Here is a 20,365-nt window from a genome sequence, read left to right as displayed (position 1 = left end):
TAGGGGCGTAGGTGTACATTTTGATGGCATAACCGTCCGTTATAGGTTGCGAGGTAGGAGTTGGAAGGGCGTTAGTCGTGTTCTTCGTCGATTCCTCGTCGGCATACGTATATTATTGTCGATGGTTTAGCGAGCGAAGAGTGGTAATGGCATTTACCTCACCCCGGCTTGGATTACTAGGTCCCGGTGCATTGTTGAGTTCAAAGGCGGTGTTTGTGAGGCTTAGGGTTTGGAATTGCTTGGCGGGGAACACGCCTTTTTGACTTTTATCCCGAGCTAACAAAATGAAGAGATTTGTTGGATAGAAGCTAGGATTTGATTCTGTTGATTCATGTATGTCGAGGAAAGTTTCAGCCATTTTATCGGTGTGGATTGTACCAAGGGCAGCGCGCAGTTCCGGTTATTATTCACGGGTTGATTTTGGTAGCCATATCCTTGGTTAAGTGGGAACAAGGTTCGCGGTTGTTTTGGTATCCCATATTTGCGTTATTGGGAAAATTACTTTGCCCTTGCTGAAATTGTGGAGGATTTCCTTGACGATAGGAATTGTAGTTAGCGGGTGGTCGTATAGAACGTTGTTTCCACCGAAGGAGCTTGTTGTTGGACGAGGGGTGCCCAAGCTAAATTCGGATGTTGTCGCCAAGGTGCATTAGGGATGTTGAAAGCACAAGCCTCTTGAGAAGGTTGGGGAGGACACTTTCGTATACCAAAGGACATGCAATAAGAATCGTGCTTTCGGGACTTAAACAAAGAGGGGCATGGGGAAGCGTTGGCAGCCATGACTGTTTGGGGTTTTGTTCATTTACTTGTACCGAAAGAGCATCAACCTTTTGTTTAGGGACTCGATTAAAGTTTTTAATTCGGATCGGGTTTGACCTCAAAACATAGACGTAACTTTGGTAGGAGTGTCTTTAGAAGATCTAGAAGAATCAGTGTTTCCCCAATGGGTGCTTCGTGAGGCCTGTTTCTCAAGAAAAGTGAATGCTTCAGTAGAGCCCTTGTCCATGAAACAACCGCCGTTCATGATATCTAATGTTTCCTTTTGATGGTCGAGAGACCATTAAAGAATGAAACGGACTAATACAGGCGGTGTCGAGTTGATGATGGGGACATTAGAAGTAGATCGATAAATCTGCTCCACGCCGAAAAGGATTCACGGGGGTCTTTGGCGAAAAGAATTGAATCTTTTGAAGCATTTACGTAGTTTTCTTACGAGTATAAAACTTTATCATGAATGCTTGAACAAGTTTGGCCCATGTGTCAATGGATTGGGCGCTTGTCCGGGCGAGCCAAACCGAAGCTTTATCGGCTAAGGTGAAGGGAAACAACCTAAGCAAGACTTGTTAGTTAGTAACGGTCGGATGGCGGAAAGTGGTGACTACTTGTTGCATCCGGCGAAGATAATTGTATACGGGTTTTCATGGTCTAAACCATGGTAAACAGGTAACAAACCGAAAATGTTTGGCGGAATACGAAAATCACCTACAATCGCATCGAGTTTAATGCAGGAAGCAGGTCCTTCCTGTAGGGCAGTATAGAAATCCGAAAGGGGTTTCTCGACTGTGAGATTTTCTTCAGCCATAATTAAAGGAGATAATGGAAACGGAGATGTTTGACGAGGTTGATTTACGGAGGAGGAACTATGCCTAGGAGATAACATAAACAGTTGTTTCTTGTATTTTCGACGGTGATATAAGTTCTAATTCCTTATGTTTACCAGACCGTAGTCTCATACAAATATGAATTTTAATTTAAGGCTCATAAGGAATGAATAATGACTGGAGGTTTTAGAATTTAGGAAGGAGGGAGTTGAAGCACGTCTTCCTGAGCTGTTGCTATTTCGAACAGGGAAGCTAGGATAACGTGTGAATATTCCAGCAGCTAGGTCACCTGAGAGAATTGAGGGAGGTTGTTCGTGCTAGCACGTTCTTTAATTAGGCAACCTCAATTTTTTTTCAAGTTTCCTAGGCACTGATGGAATAGGATGATGTTTTATGATGGTGTATTATGCGGGGTGTTATTAAGATGATTTAGATGAAATTTTTAATTACTATGATTTTTTATTTTTTTTATTTTTTTATTTGTTTTATTTTACGTAATTAGTGTATTATGGAGACGTGATTACGAAATATGCAATTAAAAACGATAGATGCCAAAATAGAACTAACTAATCATATACTAATTTACGCAGAAAGTCTACCCATGCAAATCTATATTACCTATACGTGCAACTATATGTAAGTTATACGTGAGCTAGGGGAATGTCGAGAACGAACTCATGCAATTGAATACTGCGTACGTGAATTGATGTAACATACACATACAAAAATATTCTAAGCAGGTGGTTTGGCGCTACGCATATATCAAAATATATTCGAATCATATTAATTGTGTTACGTGAATATGTGATGACGAACCACCTTTACATGCACAGAGTTCTCATGCCAACATACAAATATACGAGGTAAAACATGTTATAGCAAATAATATCCTCGACAAAGTTTAAGGAGTTTAAGAGTTTGAAACCTGGCGTCCCGCGATTCCTCGTATAGCGATCGACTACTCCCAAGCTTATGCTTACTAGAAAAACAAGACCAAAGAGCCCAAAAGAGTAATGAAAAGGAAAGTGGCTCAGACTGAAAACCGGAGTGTTGATACTCGGGTTAGTCTTGCGTGCTACTAATTTAGTCTCGTCGAGACTCTTTTTTTCTGTTCAAGACTTCAAATTCCTATGGAGTACTTAGACGTGCTAATGAAAATAAACAACTTGGTTCACGATATTTGTTAGTAGAAAAAGTTAGGGTAAAGAGTTACAAGAAAGAGTTAGTATTGTAATAGAAATGAAAATTAAAAAGATGAGGAGGTAGGGGGGGTTTTATGGATGTATTCCAGTTATTACGTTAAGTCCGAGTCCTTCGGCGTGCGTGGCATTTGATAAAACGCTTTACACACATTTATTGGATTTCGCCACTTATTTTCTTAAGTCCGAGGTCCACAAAATCAAAGTCCGAGGTCCACAGTCCAAGTCCAAAGTCCAAAGTCCAACGTCCGTATAGTCGTACGTTTTAGTCAAGTTACCTTACTCACGTGGGTTTGGTAGGATAGGTCGAGTAAGGGATCGTCCAAACTTTAGGGCTTCGGATAGGTTCCTGGCTGGAAATTACAACTTTAAGTGAGAAGGATTTTTAGGTTTCTTTTTAGTTGGTTTTTAATTAAAATAACGGTAATGCAAATAAAATAAATTACTACGGCGATTATATGTAGGTAAACAAAATGTGGAGAAACAGGGAGAGAGTTAATCATGCTCATGCAAGAATCATTTCTTAACAGTTTTTATTACCAAATCACTACATCTCTAATTAAATGCGTTTAGGAGACGGCGTCGATATTGATCCCTAGTGCATGCCCACATCTTTAGGTCGCATTTCACTAGCATAAGGAGTTTTAATAATACCGCATCTCCGGTATATTATTTCCGCTCGGCTCGATTTCACATCACCGGACGACCGGAGAGTGTCGACACTGCAGAGTCGCTGAGACATTTTAGGGTCGCGAGATCGCCTGGAGCATCAGCCGATCCAACTTTGTACTGATCTCGATCATTCTGGGACCGGATGTTAATTCTATGCCTAATTCCTAAGTAGTGATTCTAGAATATTAACGAGTCAATCCGATTTTTACGAAGCGGCATAACCCTCCCCCGGGGGATTAGCTCATCATCATAGAAGGAATAATAAAACTTGCAGATACATTAAGTAAATAAATGCGAGACAAAATTAAACTAGAAAAGAAATGACTGCTTATTAAGGGTAAAATAACTTACTTGCATTAAGGCAAATAAATAAAAAATGGCGGAATGTAAATCTTGAAGAAGAAAAAAACTAAGTGTAGCTAAAGCATTAATATCTTTGAAGACCTTATAAATGAAGGCCCGAACCCTCATATATATAGGCGGATGTCCCTTCACGTGAATTCCTAACAATTAAATTAGGTTTGTTTGTTACCTATTTGAAACGTTCAAAACTTTGAGAATCAAAGTTTTGTTTCACCTGTATTAAATTTTTGTCCTTTAGCTGATTTTATGTTTTGTTTGTTAGCTCATTTCAATTCAAACCACCTGGTTTGAATTGGTACGTGTCTTCTCTCTTGCCAGGTGGTATCAAATTTAAACCATCCTTTGCCACCTGCCTATGCTGACTCATCATGCCTTCTGGGCCCGCAGAGTGTGTCCACCTAGTGTGTCCAGTGGCGGCGCTGATTTTGGCGTTTTTACGACTTTTTGTCCTCTTCAGAGAGTTCGTCAGCCTCGTCGCTATGGCAGCTTCACTAGCCAACGTCGGCACCTAGATTTATCCGATTTGAGCCGAAATTTCCCTCGCCTCTTTATATGGGGCCGTCCCCGCTTGGGTTCTTCTTTTTGGAAACTTCTACTCTAGTCGGGGCTTTGTTGGGCTTCACGGGGATTGAGTGGGAATTCCAAATATTCCCGTATTCTTGTACTTGGCAGCTTCACTAGCCAACGTCGGCACCTAGATTTATCCGATTTGAGCTTGAAAGTTTCCTCGCTTTATTTATATGTGGGCCCGCTCGCGCGAATCGTTCTTTTGGGAACTTCGCTCTCTAGTCGGGCTTTGTTGGGCTTCACGGGGATTGAGTGGGAATTCCAAATATTCCCATATTCTTGTACTTGGCAGCTTCACTAGCCAACGTCGGCATCTAGATTTATCCGATTTGAGCTTCGGACATTTGCTGCTTCTTCATATGTGGGCCCGTTCCGCACTGGTTCTGTTCTTTTGGAAACTTCGGCTTCACGGGGTCGAGTGGGAAACTCCAAATATTCCCGTATTCTTGTACTTCGATGCTTGTTTTATCACTATATTTATTTTAATTGAGGAAACCTGCAAAAGTACGAAAATATAATTATTACATGATTATTAAACACATAATCGACCAAAATGCTATGTCTCTCGGGGTTTAATATTACAGTTTTGGGTGCTTATCATATTTCTTGACCCTACCGAGAGAATAAGAAATTTCCAGTCTTGACTTTGTTCTGACTTTTCTTCCTAACTATCCACATAATAATTGAATCAATGAAATATTCATACTAAATTATCTAAATAATTCATTAACTATACCAATATTGGAGGGGATGACGTTGTCGAATATGGAATTAGACTCTACCACATCCCACGTCTTAACTTTCTCAAAAAAATCACCCAACTCTATGCAAGAGAGCGGAGCTTTGCTGGATACATGCGCCTTTTGATGTCGAGGTTGATCTCTAATTTACTTACTCCATGATTGGATTGAAATGGAATATCTAATTTCTTAACTTCATCCATCAACGTCTACCGAATGGCCATTTGTTCCAACACCTCTTACTGTTCAAGGCTTGAATATGAGAAATCCATGTGATGGATCAGCCGCGTTGAAGAAGATCAATTCATCTCATGTCTATTGCTTATGCCAATAGCTTGATTAATACTAACAAATGATTAAATACAATCAGCTTCCAAGAGGTCTTTGAAGACTGAAAGTTAAAAAGAATCAAGAGGGAGAAGTAAGGACTTTATTTACATGTTGAGAACTTGGAGCGGCAGACAAAGCAAATGGTTTTTGTAACCCATTTAGAATTAGTAAGCGAAGGGTTTTTTAGGTTTAATTTCACAATTAAAATTCTTTTTCTTTTTTACATTTTTTTTAAAGACGAAGGGTTTTGGAATTTGGGAGAACTGTTTAGTACTAATTATGGCCTAATTAATAAGTTTATTAAGAGCGGTGAATCTTAATTGCAAATTTAATGCGCTAATTATTCTAATAAAAGTTTTCACAATTAATATTCCATGATTAATATCCCCTTTAATTTCTAATCCAACTCACACGCTTTGGTAGCACTATTGTAACCCTTGATTTATACCCCTGAAATCGAATCACTAATTATGGCCTAATTAATAAGTTTATTAAGAGCGGTGAATCTTAATTGCAAATTTAATGCGCTAATTATTCTAATAAAGGTTTTCACAATTAATATTCCATGATTAATATCCCCTTAATTTCTAATCCAACTCACATGCTTTGGTGACACTATTGTAACCCTTGATTTATACCTCCTGAAATCGAATCCCAGCCATAGGTCATAAAACTTCCCTCCCTTGTTATATTGACTAGTTAATACCCGTGCCGAAGGCACGGATTTCATAAAATTATTATATATGGTAGCCCCTAACCATCATTGATCTCAAAGTACAATAATTATGCAAAGAAAAAAAAAACTTTTTTCTTGGCTTCTACACTTACTTACGATGGATAGACTTCAACTTTACAACAACATCTAAGAGCTACACCTCTTCCTCCGAACACGATAGTAATTAACTATTGGAAGTAATTAAAAAATTTGAATTAGCTTATACTTGAACATCACTGAGAACTCTGGACTCTTCACAAAGTACTATGTTTTATAACAGTATGTGAAAGACCATTATCTTATTTAGTTTCATTACTTTTTTGCATCTTAATCAGTAACTCTCGGTGATTTTATAAGTAATTCTTTAATTCTATGTACTTGTAAGTTATGTTCATTTATGTCTAAATGGTAAAATTCAGCTAAATATTGTATAGTGATGAATTTGTGCGAAGGCCCTAACACCAACAAAGGAATAGCATCGCTGGTTGCTAGTTCTTTAATCGGAGAAGTGTAGATACTCTCCATTGTTCCAACAGTTAGTCTGTATGATGGTAAAATATAGTAGCATGTAACAATTCAATTGCTTGACAACTTTTCACAGACTACAGATATATTCAAATCTTACCAAAAAAAAAAAAAAAATCACATAATACAGATTGCGCTGAGCACAAATTACACTTGATCTCACTCACTAACTCACAGACTCTATAAATCAATTTCAAAAAGGAAGCAGATTTTCAGGTAGCAACGACAGTACCAACCCCAACCCCAACACTACTTCCAATGCCGATTCCAATACCTCCATCGCCAATGGCAATGTGAGAGGTATAACAGTCCAATGAATATATTTGATAATAGTATGCCAAAGTACCAAAGTACCGAAGTCAGTACCGGCGACCATCAAAATCAAAACAGACGACTCCCAAACATACGCAATAAATGCATCATTTTAGACTGTTAGATTAAAACAATATATGCACTAAGTAGCACTCAAAGGTGTAACATATATCAATTTATTAATTGTGCCTATATTGCTAGCAACATAGCTATCAAGGATCGGGAGCAAATGCAACAAAATAAAATTGACTTGGTCAAGTGGTTTGATCTACAAATCGTGTAAAGTTTGACGGCAGTTCAAGAATTTTTAAGCAATACACTATACCCCAAAGAACAACCTATAATATGCTTAATTTCCATGAATAATTAAAAAAAAAAAAAAAAAAAAAAAAAAAAACGGAAAAAAAAATTTGCCATGCAATACAACGTGTCTGAACCTTAGCAAGAAGTAAGAATAACAAAAACCCAACGACATGCTAAAAAATAACCTATTAAAGACCATATATGATTCTTACTATGCAAAAATGGAATAAACATCCCTGTTAACCTACACAACTTTCGTCTAATCATTGTGTGTGTAATTTTTTATCTACAAATCATGTAAAGTTTGACAGCAGTGCAATAATTTTTAAGCAATACACTATGCCCCAAAGAACAACCTATAATATGTCTCATTTCCATAAATAATTAAAATGAAAAAAAAGGGAAAAAAAAATATTTGCCATGCAATACAATGTTTCTGAACCTTAGCAAGAAGCAAGAATAACAAAAACCTAACAATACGCTAAAAAAAAACCTATTAAAGACCATATATGATTCTTACTATGCAAAAATGGAATAAACATCTCTATTAACCTACACAACTTTCATTTAATCGTTGTGTGTGTAATGCGTTTAGCTAAGACAGTCTTCACTAAAATAGCAATGAAATGCTTATAAATAGGCATGCCAAGTATACATAGATTGGTGTCTTGGCATCAATAATGTTAATTTGATAAACATAAAATCAGTGCACAATTGTAATTTGGTCAAGAGTGGCTTTGCCATACCGCTATAAGTGTACGTTTTTCCTAGGCATTGCAACCTTTCTATGTATTTGCACCTCCATTTTAAAACACAACATGAATATAAAATAAAATACCCGAATAAGGTGTACCCTTATAGCACCTCCTTATTGCTTATAGAGCCTGCACTACAAACTCCATTCACCGGTGAAAGAATTATAAAATACCATACAAATGGAAACGAATAGTAATAAAAACAACAAACACAGCAAGTGCAAAACTTAAAACAAAAACAAAGATAGAGAAAACACCCAAACACAAACAAACAATGGTTCCTCAGTTGGGAGGACAAAAAACTAAAATTAAATACGTAGAACTTAGATTACTTTTAGAATTAGAGTGGAATGATTGGTGGGTCCACTTGGGATTGACTATAGAAGTTACACAATCGGATGTAACTAAATGAAAGAAACAAAAACAGATGAAAAAGCTACAATGTAAAACTATTACAGTCTAAAAACAGAGATGAAGAAACAAAGTGCAAGGTTAAGATAAAGGCACTGGAGCGTTAATTGCGTAAAAAGGATATTACCTTGGAGCAGTTGACCCAAATGAAAGAGATGTGATTCAAAGTTTTGCAATTGGCAATGAAATCATATTCACCTAAGTTGCTTAAAATGAGGGTACAATCCGTTAAGCGCGTGTATAAATTTTAAAGGGATTACAGAAATGTATAATACCTCAAGTGTAATCAAAGTCTACCTCAATGACATAACTAAAAGCCAAACAAAAAAAATTAACAAATTGTTATAAATCTTAATACACACGATTATGCAATAAAAAATTAAGTTTATTACAGAGTCTAGGGAACAACATGGATTTATGAATTTCTTTTTTAGGAGGGGAAGGTATCATAAGCTAAAAGAGAACAAAGTTATCGACATGGGTAGTTGGTTGAGAATATTTCAACTTAACAGAATGTATATGCAATATTAGTATAATTACCAAGAAATTTCGAAAAGATTTAGATGAACTTCAATAAGAAAATACCACCAAGCAAAACCCCAAAAAAATCTACCAATTATTAAGCTTTGTAGCCCATTTGGTATGGACTACACACTCATAAATGGTGTTTGGTCGACTGATCAAAAGAGTCGTTAACAAATGACAAAATCAACTTAACAAAATAGCTCGCTTTCCTGACTCGCGGCTGGAATTATCTCATCAACTCTTCCTTCCTTTTCCTCTCAATCTCTTTGTTTTATCATGAGAACTGGTTCATTGAAGAAAAAATTTTGATTTAGAAAATGGAATAAAAGAGTTGTAATTGACCTTGAAAATTGATTGACCGAGAGAATTGGAAAAAAAGAAGAAACGTACATGATATCAAAATTAGTAACTTGCTAATCGACGGAGTGATGGATGCGAATATACGATGATTCTTTCTTCTTTTATTTTTATTTTTCTTATTTGGTCATAGGGAATATTGAAAAGAAGATAGCAACCCTTCATTGGTGAGAGAGAACTAAGGGTTTTGAAGGGAACGGGGGTTTATTTCTCTTTGTCGATTGTGAAGACCAAAAGATTTCTCTTTGTTCGGTTTCCATAATGGTTAAGATTGGTAATTAATATCTAATCCACCGCCGGGGAGGAATAACTGCTCTTAATGGCGAAAAGTGAGAACCAAGGGTTTGCACTACAAAGGGTTATTAAGACATTTAATTAATTCCTAATACACATGGCGTAACCGTGGCCCTCAATTTATACCCCTGAAATCAATCCCAGCCGAAGTCGAAACAGCCGTTAAACACATTGTTGCTTTTACAAACAAGAACCATGTCTAACGATAGTAACATTCAAGCATTATGATACCAAATTCAAACCCCAAAGCAAACAAACAATATCGTCATCAAGATAACAATAACTAAAGAAGAAACACAAACCATTTAATAACCAATCATGCCATAAGTTGAAACCAATAATCATGAAGGTTTAAACATGACTATTGAAAGTCTTGAACAATTAAAAAATAATTTTGATCGGAACAAAGAGCATACATATCCACAAAAGAGAAAGAAACATGCATACCAAGTAGTCGGTATATTTCCTGTGATAAAGATCCCCGAGAACAATGATTTGAGTAAGCAATACTAACATCAAATTGTAAAAGCAATCAGGGAAAGACACTCAGAAAACAAAATAGAAAATATAATTTAAAATGGAACTAATCACACAATTTAAAATAATAAATAATGGAAATAATTACCTGTTATATAAAAGTTCCACTCCAAAATGGCACTGAAACGGAAACCATGAATCCAATACATTAAAGCGAGAAAATGATGCAATTGGAAATGCATCGAGTTTGAAAAATGGTTTGATTTCAGGTGTTTAGACAGATCTCCTTGAGCCAAGCCTAAAAAAAGTAAGAGAGAAGAAAAAAGAATTTGATTGTAGAGGAACCCTTTGGGATATGTGAGTTGAGAGGGAAAAGGAGTAAAACTGATATTTTGAGAGGAAGAGGAACCGTGGGGGTGGTGGAGAGAGAGAACGAAAGGTTTCCTTTTTCACGATTAATACCCCATTTAATTTCTAATCGGAAAAAAACTGGTCTAAGTTTGGAGAAACAAAGGGTTTTTTAGTTTAATTTCACAATTAAATATGTAATTAATATCTAATCCAACCATGCTGTAATCACCAATCACCAATCAATCAACAAAAAATTTACCAAATTGGTCTAAATCTTAACACACACGATTATGCAAGAAGAAATTAAGTTTATTACAGAGTCCGGGAACAACATGGATTTACAATTTTCTTTTTAGGAGGAGAAGGTATCAAAAGCTAAAAGAGAACAAAGTGGTAGACATGGGTAGTTGGAGAATATTTCAATTCAACAGAATATATATACAATATTAGTATAATTACCAAGAAAATCCCGAGAAGATTTAGATGAAATTCAATTAGAAAATACCACCAAGCAAAACCCAAAAAATCTACCAATTATTAAGCTTTGTAGCCCATTTTGTATGGACTACACACTTTCGAAAACGGTGTTTAGCCGACTAATTGAAAGGGTCGTTAAGAAATGACAAAATAATCAACATGTTGGGTTGTTACATTTCAATGGCCTAAATGTTGGAAGCATATCAACATCCTTATGGGTGTTGCTTGCGTCAAAAACCTGTTAAAGAACAGTATGCAATAATTATTCTAGATAGCCTTTTTAATAATTTGTAAATGGACCTTTTTTTTTTTTTGAAATATCATAAGTACATTTGAGAGGCTAAAAAACTATGTCTTTCATTACCAAATACCAAGGGGAGGTCCCAAAACAACTACTGAAAATGTCATTAACAAAGAATTTGTCCACAAAGTTAGAAATGTGGTAAAACAAACAGGAAAAATGTGGTATCACCATATAAGGGACCAAACATAAAAAAAAAAAAAAAAAGGTAGAAGAAACCGATTTGTAGTAACCACCAACCAAGAAGAAAAGAATCCCTGGTGGCATAAATGTCACATGAAAAGGATTGATTTGTTCAAACTAATAACAAAGCAAGGGAAACAAAATTCCACCGTCTACGGTATACCTCGATTTCAAGAATCTTGTGCCCTTCAACGCTGTAGTAAACAAAAAAATGTAATGACAACCGTAAAACACGCTAACAGACAAAGTTGTCTGAACACACAACAAATCTAGGAGGAAAAAACACACTCAAAGGGACACCTAGACTTAAAAGGTAAAGAGAAAGAAACCATAGCTACCCTAAAGTTTTAATAGAATCGAAACGTAATGTAAAAGAATTTGTCCACAAAGTTAGAAATATGGTAAAAACAAATAGGAAAAAGCGTGGTGTCACCGCACGGCGGACCAAACATCAACAATAAAAGGGCAGAAGAAACCGATTTGTAGTAACCACCAACCAAGAAGAAAAGAATCTCTGATGGCATCAATGTCACATGAAAAGGATTGATTTGTTAAAACTAATAACAAAGTAAGGGGAAAAAAATTGCACTGTCTACGGTATACCTCGATTTCAAGAATCTTGTGCCCTTTATCGCTGCACTCAACAGAAAAATGTAATGACAACCGTAAAACATGCTAACAGACAAAGTTGTTGGAACACACAACAAATCTAGGGAGAAAAAACACACTTAAAGGGACACCTAGACTTTTATGACAGTGTACGCTTCCAATCGATCCAGCATACATCTATGAGGAGTCACAAAATAAGAATGAACGCCAAGGAACCAAAAAATTATAAGAGAAAAAAAAAAATAAGAACGAAGGAAGAAAGAAATAAAAATTGACCAAAGCCCTTAAGTAGCACATAAATTAAATGAAAAGGACATCTAAGAAGATGGGGTTTGAAAAAGAATAGAGATAAAAAAAATAGTATAATACTTTTTGTTGTCTAGTTAAAGTAGGGTACAGTTGTTTTTTGCATGGTGTGGTACGGTGTCCTAAAACAATAGCCAATGCAAATATCTAATATCAAACTACATATGCAAATAGACCTTAACTTTAATTAAAAACTCTGATTTGATCTCAGAATGTCAAAACTACATGAGGTTAACCCAAAATTGATGAGAGGAGAAAAAAAAAGTTTCATAAAGCAAGATGATCAAGGTTTGGTTTCCAATCTTCTCAACAGAATAAATTGACCGCATAGAAACAATAACAAAAAAAAAAAAGGGTAAAAATGATAGAATATGAGAGAGACCATACCCGATGTAGTTTTCCTTCTTGCAACCGGAGAGGAGGAGAACCGATGAAGATATAATGGTCTCGCAAGTGATTAGGAGATGGCTAATTTAGAGGAATTGATTGATGAGAGAAAAATAAGTACGAAGATATAAACAATTGTGTGGGAATTGAAAATAAAAAGAAATACCACTCTTGATGAAGCCCTTCTAGAGAAATCACTTGTTGACCTGCAAAAGCCACCGTTGTATCATGCGCCTTTTTTTTTTCCCCTTCGTTGAGAACTTCGAGCTTTGGAGAACGAAGGGTTTTTGTGAGCTTTGGAGAATGAAGGGTTCTTTTGTTCATTTTCACGATTAAAGCTTTGGAGAACTTAATCGAAGGGTTCCTTAATTTCACAATTAAACTCTTTAATTAATGCCGAATCCACAACTTTTATGTAACAAAGAGTGGCCTAAATTCCTATTCGACGCAACAATATAAGCAAAGAATTAGAAAAATAATCATGAAAAGTTTAGGGGAAACAATGTAAGTAGAGAAATAAAAGAAATGCACTGAAGTGAAGGAACTTAATAAATTAAATTAGGTGGTTGATCAAGGGATCTTACCTTTGAACTGTGGCTGGTTAGACGAAGTGCAAGAGATTCCAAGCGGTGAGACACGTGCCTGATGATCTGCTCAACAACAAATGAACTATATGCCAGGTCTTCTTGCAACTGTGAGCCCTATCGCAGCCCATGTGAACAGCTGATCATCGACTATTTTGAAACTCGACCTCGGCATTTGCAGTACGCTGTTCACCATGCTCATTCTTTGGGACACGCCTTGATACATTCATCAGTCGGAAACCCGACACTCAAAGGACCTGCATTGGCATGGACCTCTCGAACGTCAATCCCGCCTTCTTCTTCGGTTTGGCTGCTTTCGTCGGGGAGCGGCTATGTTATCACCATCCGGAGGAGCAAATGGTGCTTCACCTTCTCGCATTGGTTGGGTGTTCATCGATGACTCTTGTCGCGGCAAGTTGAGGAACTGGGGCACTTTGCTCGGCAAATATCGGGTGAATCTGCAAGCGGTCTAGTAAGTTCAAAGCACACAGTCACAACTTATAAAAGATGTTTATGGGGATTCAAGTATAGAATTTAAACATACCTCATCAATTAGTCTTTGCCGTTGACGCGTTCAAATTTTGGTGCTGCCCCATGCGATTTAATTGCCAAACAACGCCTTTCTTCTTTCTTGTAATCCAGTGAGCCCAAGGCACCATTTGGATTTGTGGGCATGAATGCAATCAATGCAACTAAAATTTTGTTCGAACGCCATTAAAAGTGGTAGATCAGGATATGAAAAGCATGTCAAATTTTGGCAAGACAGTAACATACTCATTCAATTGGAACTCTTTATCCAACTCAAACATCCTTGTATTTCATATATACATTAATCAGAACAACAACTCCAGTTATCTATCTTTTATAAAGGTCTATGTTTAACACAGAACCATAACAGAAAAGACAAACAGAAAATTATCAATTACACCATGTTCGTAAAACTTCACATCTAAAAGGAAGAACCTAAAACTTAATGGCAAGAGAGTCAACTATTAATAGTCTCTCCAATTTAATCTTTAAAATGATGGAAAACAATTAAATGCACATTGTATGAAGCTTACCGCTCCATGATGGCTGCCAATGGTCAGGATGATAATTTGATATGCTAAGACAGATCTTGGTTTGTGTCTCAAAACGGCCATTTGGCTGCAAAAATAAAAAAATCAACATAAAAAAAAAATAAGCACACAATATAATAGATAAGAAAAGTACTGATCAGAAGAGATGTTTTCCATCTATCTATGAGAGAGGAATTGGAAAGATGGGAGACCAAAGGATAACTGTAATCACCCATAACTGCAAACGTTCAGCCTTAACATTACATTCGGCGTTGTAGCCATTTGGTCTTTCCAGTGGATCCTACAAAACCATGACAGTTCATAACCATTGGTCGAGAGCAATGAGAACGGACTGATGACTTCAAATCTTGTAGGCCGGGCAAAGCGATATCATCACCAATCACTTTATTGGTGGGATCATTCCAAAGTGCTTTGGGATCATTCAAAAATGATTCAAACAATATTAGATAGGCAAACACTATCATTACCAATAACTTTATTGGTGGGATCATTCTGAAGTGGTTCAAACAATATTAGATGACAATATGAAAAATTTATGAACCAAGATCTCACGCTGACTCGCAGGACGTTTTGGCTGTGGCTGCCATGCCATCAGTAGAGAACCTATATTCATTCTCTTGCCATCAAATGTAAACTCTGTCCTGTCGAGACCATCCCTGGTTTGTTCAAAATTGTCATGCCTTCCAGTGATGTATAATGTTTCCATTGTGGCCCCCTGACTTATTTTCTTTCATTCAGATCTTGCACTTGAGTTAATTTTTTTTTTGTTCAGTACCTCGAGTTGATTTGAACCTCTAAGGATCCAAGATATTTTTTGTATAGAGTAGTTGATGTAAAAGAGCAATTGAACAAAAGCAGAAGACTGTCTTGTTCATTGAGCTGAAAGAGATGATTTGTAGTGTATAGAAGTGGGGTAATGCATTATGATTTTGTTTTTTTATCTTAGAAGTAAAAATCTTTCTGGTATATACCAAAAAAGTTTCGAAGCACTTAGAGGGTCGAAGCACTTAGAGGTGGAGGGAGAACCCAAAAGGTTTCGAAGGTTTTCAAGGTCCAATTAAATTCTAATTTCGGAGAAGGAAAGGTTTGGATACGAAGGGTTTTACATTTAATATTTTGATTTATTGCGATCTCACGTAGATTTACATTTAAGACAGTGAGGCAATTGTGACCGTAGATTTATACCCCCTCAAAACTAATCCCAGCCGCGAGTCAGGAAAGCGAGCTATTTTGTTAAGTTGATATGTTGAATTGATCTGAATCGCAAACCTTAAAATAAATAAAATTGACAAAAACAAAAGGTTTTTTTTTTGGGCCATGAGGGGAATTGAGCGGGTGACCATTGGGGAGAAAACCCAAGGCCGGACCGGCAGTGACATCCGTCATGGCTGTTAATATTCCTAATAATAATCTTTATAAACCGAATCTTCACCATGAGCTAATAATTGCCAATTGTATCCACTATTTTAGTTAATTTAAGACGATATTTTATTTTACTTTCCCTAATCCAGATTAGCATTCATTTGTGTTGTACCCCTAATCAATAAATCAAGTAGGAAAACTGTCGATTGTTGATCTGTATCATTCATGCATGCGGAGTAAGGAAAGTACTTTCGGGAAGTGTAGCATGTTTGTACCTTTGTAATAGAGGAAGGCCACATTCTCGAGCATAAAGCAGGTAATTAAAGTTTCCATGTTTTTATTAATTATATCTCATTTATGTTGTCAAATTTTATTACCCCAAGTACCATTATATATGGAAATGACTTGGGTTTGAAGGATGAGTTTTGCAATGTTATGCAAGTCGTTATTCGAAAGCTACTGCCAGATGGAAATGACCAAGCAGATGTCGTTAATGAGGTGAATAATTTTTCCATCTTTTGCATAGCTTAAATAATAATTTGAACATTGTAGTAATTAGCTTTCATTTTTTGCGTTGTAGCTTAAAAAAGTTAGAGAGGCGAAGGGTGATTTTTCTACACCGGCTGCTTTAAGTGGGAGGTCTAAGACGGAACAGGTAATAAAAACATATCATTTTCTTTATGTAATGTCCGATTTCTTTATGTTTGTGTTCTATAACTTTTAACAAAACATTTTAATTTCCAATTTCACCTGAATAGTGGCTCAACTATGGAACTTCAACACCCAAGTTGAGAAAGCTTGCAATAAGAATTCTCTCACAAATAACCTCATCATCAGGGTGTGAACGAAATTGGAGTACCTTCGGACTTATTCACAGCAAGAGGCGTAATAGATAGGGACATGCAAGGCTGGAAAAGTTGGTATTTGTGCATTTCTTTCTTCGATTGAGGGTGAAACATTTGAAAAATATGTGTGCGAGTGAGTTAGCACTTATCGATTTAGCTGCCATCTTTGATGAAGAGGTTGTAGGCGAGGAAGACCCACTGTATGAGTGGGTGAAGGATATTGGGGAGCCAGCTATGGATGGTGTAGATGGAACACCTGATCCATATATTGCTAGTATCCAAGGGTTTGACCTAGATTATCTAGAGCCACTATTGTAGAAGCTAATTTAGGAGAAAAATCAAGTGTGTGAGTTTCTTCAAATCACTTTCTATTTATTCAAATATAAGAGGAACCCTAGAAGGGCAATAAGGTAATTATAGGATTAATAAAAGGAAATAACAATACTATCCTTGCTTACACTCCCCCTCAAGCTGGACCATGAATATCACACATGCCCAGCTTGGATAAAACATCATAAAATAGTTTACTACTAACTGCCTTTGTGAGAAAATCTCCAACCTGCTAAGACGTCGGAACATATAAAACAGAAATCTGTCAAGAAGTCACCTTCTCACGTAGAAAGTATCGATCTACCTCAATATGTCTGGTACGATCATGTTGCACAGGATTAGCCAAAATTCTAAAAGCAGACTGGTTGTCACAGTAAAGTATCATAGGAAGAGAGACATGTAGATGGAGATCTCGTAGAAGACGCTTGGGCCATATCAGCTCACACATACCTTGGGCCATTGCTCGATACTCTGATTCAACACTAGACCTAGAAACAACATCTTGTTTCTTACTCCGCCATGTTACCAAATTACCACCAATAGTGGTACAATACCCAGAAGTAGATTGACAATCAGATCTACAACATGCGTAGTCAGCATCGATTAGTCCACGCCTCAACCCGAGAATGAGCATTATCTCAAAACAAGATGCCACGTCCAGGACAACCCTTGAGATAACGGAGCACACGAATAGCTGCCTGAAGATGACGTAGCAGACGCGTCTTGTGCATAAACTAACTGAGAGCGCTAACCACATATGTAATATCAGGACGAGTAAGAGAAAGATAAAGGAGCTTCCCAAGAAGCCCCTGATACTGACCAATATCTTCCAACAACTCCCCATCGAAGTCGACTAGGTGATGGTTCTGTTCAAGAGGTGCCTCAGCAAGACGACAAGCAAGTTGCCCTGAAGCAAAGAGAATATCAAGAATATACTTTCTCTGTGAGATAAAAATACCAGAACTAGAGCGTGCAACCTCAATCCCGAGGAAGTAACGCAAGGGACCAAGGTCTTTCACCTGAAAGCGGGTAATGAGATAGGATTTCAAGTCAGTAATACCCTGAACATCATCGCCGGTAATAACAATGTCGTCCACATAAACAAGCAATACAACAAGTTGTGTACCAGAATGTCGAAGAAATAGGGTGTGGCCAGCTTGACTCTGAACATATCCATATGCAGTCATGGCTGCAACAAATGTATCAGCCCAAGTACGAGGAAATTGCTTAAGCCCATATATAGGCTTCTTTAATCGACACACTAACCCTGAAGTAGAAGATCGAAGAAAAATGAAAACCAGGTGGTGGAGACATATAAACCTCTTCTTGTAAAGTCCCATTAAGAAAGACATTTTTCACATCCATTTGAAAAGGGGCCAGGACTTGGATGTAGCAAGAGAAAAGATAACTCGGATCGTATTCATCTTATCCACAGGAGCAAATGTCTCTTGATAATCAACCCCATGAATCTGGGCATACCCCCTTAGCAACCAACCGAGCTTTGTACCTACTAACTGTTCCATCTGGATTTTGTTTCACTATGCATGAAAACCTATTTACACCCAACTGTGCTACGCCCAAGCGGAAGAGAAACCAATGCCCAAGTATGATTAACCTCTAAGGCATGTAATTCCTCCAATATCGCAGCCTTCCAATGAGGTTGGGATAACTAGGAGACAAACCATGATCTGAAGTATAATTAGTGACAAAATAATCCATTGTATTACAATATCGATCTAGCAGGCAACCCTGCAGTGCGCTTCTCTTTCTGAACAACAATAGGTGGAGTATCAATTCTATCACTAACTGGTAAATCAACATAAATATGAACTGGTACCATAGGAGTAGGAGAGCTAGAGCTCAATACCTGGTAAAGGTGAATCAGTGGCAAGTGGTGAACCTGGAGAGGTAGAAGGTGCTTGGCAGTTTGAGGGAAGACGTTGGCGCCCTGGGTATCGTCTAGTATAGACATGTAAAGGAGGTGGAACCAAAGGTGAAACTAAAGGAGAGACCAGCTAAGGCTTTGGCTGAACGCTCAGCGGAAGTGGTAAGGAAATAGGACACATAGAGAAATCCATGGTAGGAAAAGGATGAACTGGGAAAACACTCCCCTTGAGATAGAACATCGCCTGAAAAGAACGGAGCGTGTTCGAAGAAGATAACATCCATGGAGGTGAAACATCGACGCGATGAGGGGTGATAACACCGATAGCCCTTCTGAGTATGAGAGTAACCCAATAACACACATTTCAAGGCACGAGGATCTAGTTTAGAGATAGATCCTATGACTTGGATGAAACAGACACACTCATAGACACGAGGTGGAACCTGAAAAACAGGACGATCAGGATGAATAATAGAATACGGGGTGTGAAAGCCGAGAGCTCGAGAGGGAGATCAGTTAATGAGGTACACTACTGTAAGGACAACATCAAACCAGAAACACGAAGGAACATTCATACTAATATACATAGCATGAGCAAGATCAAGAATATGACTATTTTTCCTTTTTGACTTGCCATTTTGCTGTGGAGTCTTAGTGTTAGAGGTTTGATGCAAAATATCATTGGCATCGCAGAACTTTTGAAGATAATGAGACATAAATTCTCCACCCTCCACCCTGATCGGAACGAAAGACTTTAACTGTTGCACCAAACTAAGTACGAACCATTGCTGTAAAAGTCTGAAAAATAGAGGAGACCTCATCCTTGGATTTCATTAAATAAACCCAAGTACACCTAGAGAAGTCGTCAATAAATAACACAAAATAACGAAATCCTAAAATCGAATTGACCGAGGCAGGACCACAAACATCCGAGTGCACAATATCAAACAAAGATGAAGTTTTATTATTGCTTAACAGATAAGGGCTACAATGATGTTTAGCTAGTTCACATGTCTCACATGATAGACTTGACATGGACACTTTGAAAAAAAAATTGAAAACAAATAACGTAGATACTCAAAAGAAATATGATCTAAGTGGTGATGCCAACGTAACACCCGCTTGACATTTTCAGTACAAGACGAAGACTCTAACTGGAGGGCATGAGGAGAGACGGAAGAAACAGGTCTATCCATCACATATAAGCCACCCTCTTCACGTCCACTGCCAATCATCTTCTGCGACACCAGATCCTGAAAAACACAGTAAGATGGACAAAAGGTTACACTACAGTTTATATCTCTAGTGAGTGTATGTACTAACATAAATAAGATTGGTTGTCAACTTTAGGACATGAAGAACATCAGGTAACAAAAGAGAATCAGTAACAGAGATACAACCCTTCCCTGCAATATATAGAAGTCTCAGCCCCATTGCCAAGACAAACTGTTTGTTTCCAACAACTAGATGCATAAGTCCGAAAAAGAGAGGACATACCAGTCATAGTATCAGTGGAACCA

This window comes from Coptis chinensis, chromosome 7 (genome assembly GCF_015680905.1).
Source record: "Coptis chinensis isolate HL-2020 chromosome 7, ASM1568090v1, whole genome shotgun sequence".
NCBI lineage: Eukaryota > Viridiplantae > Streptophyta > Magnoliopsida > Ranunculales > Ranunculaceae > Coptis > Coptis chinensis.
The sequence above is the reverse complement of the archived record's forward strand: the minus strand, read 5'-3'. Positions refer to the sequence as shown.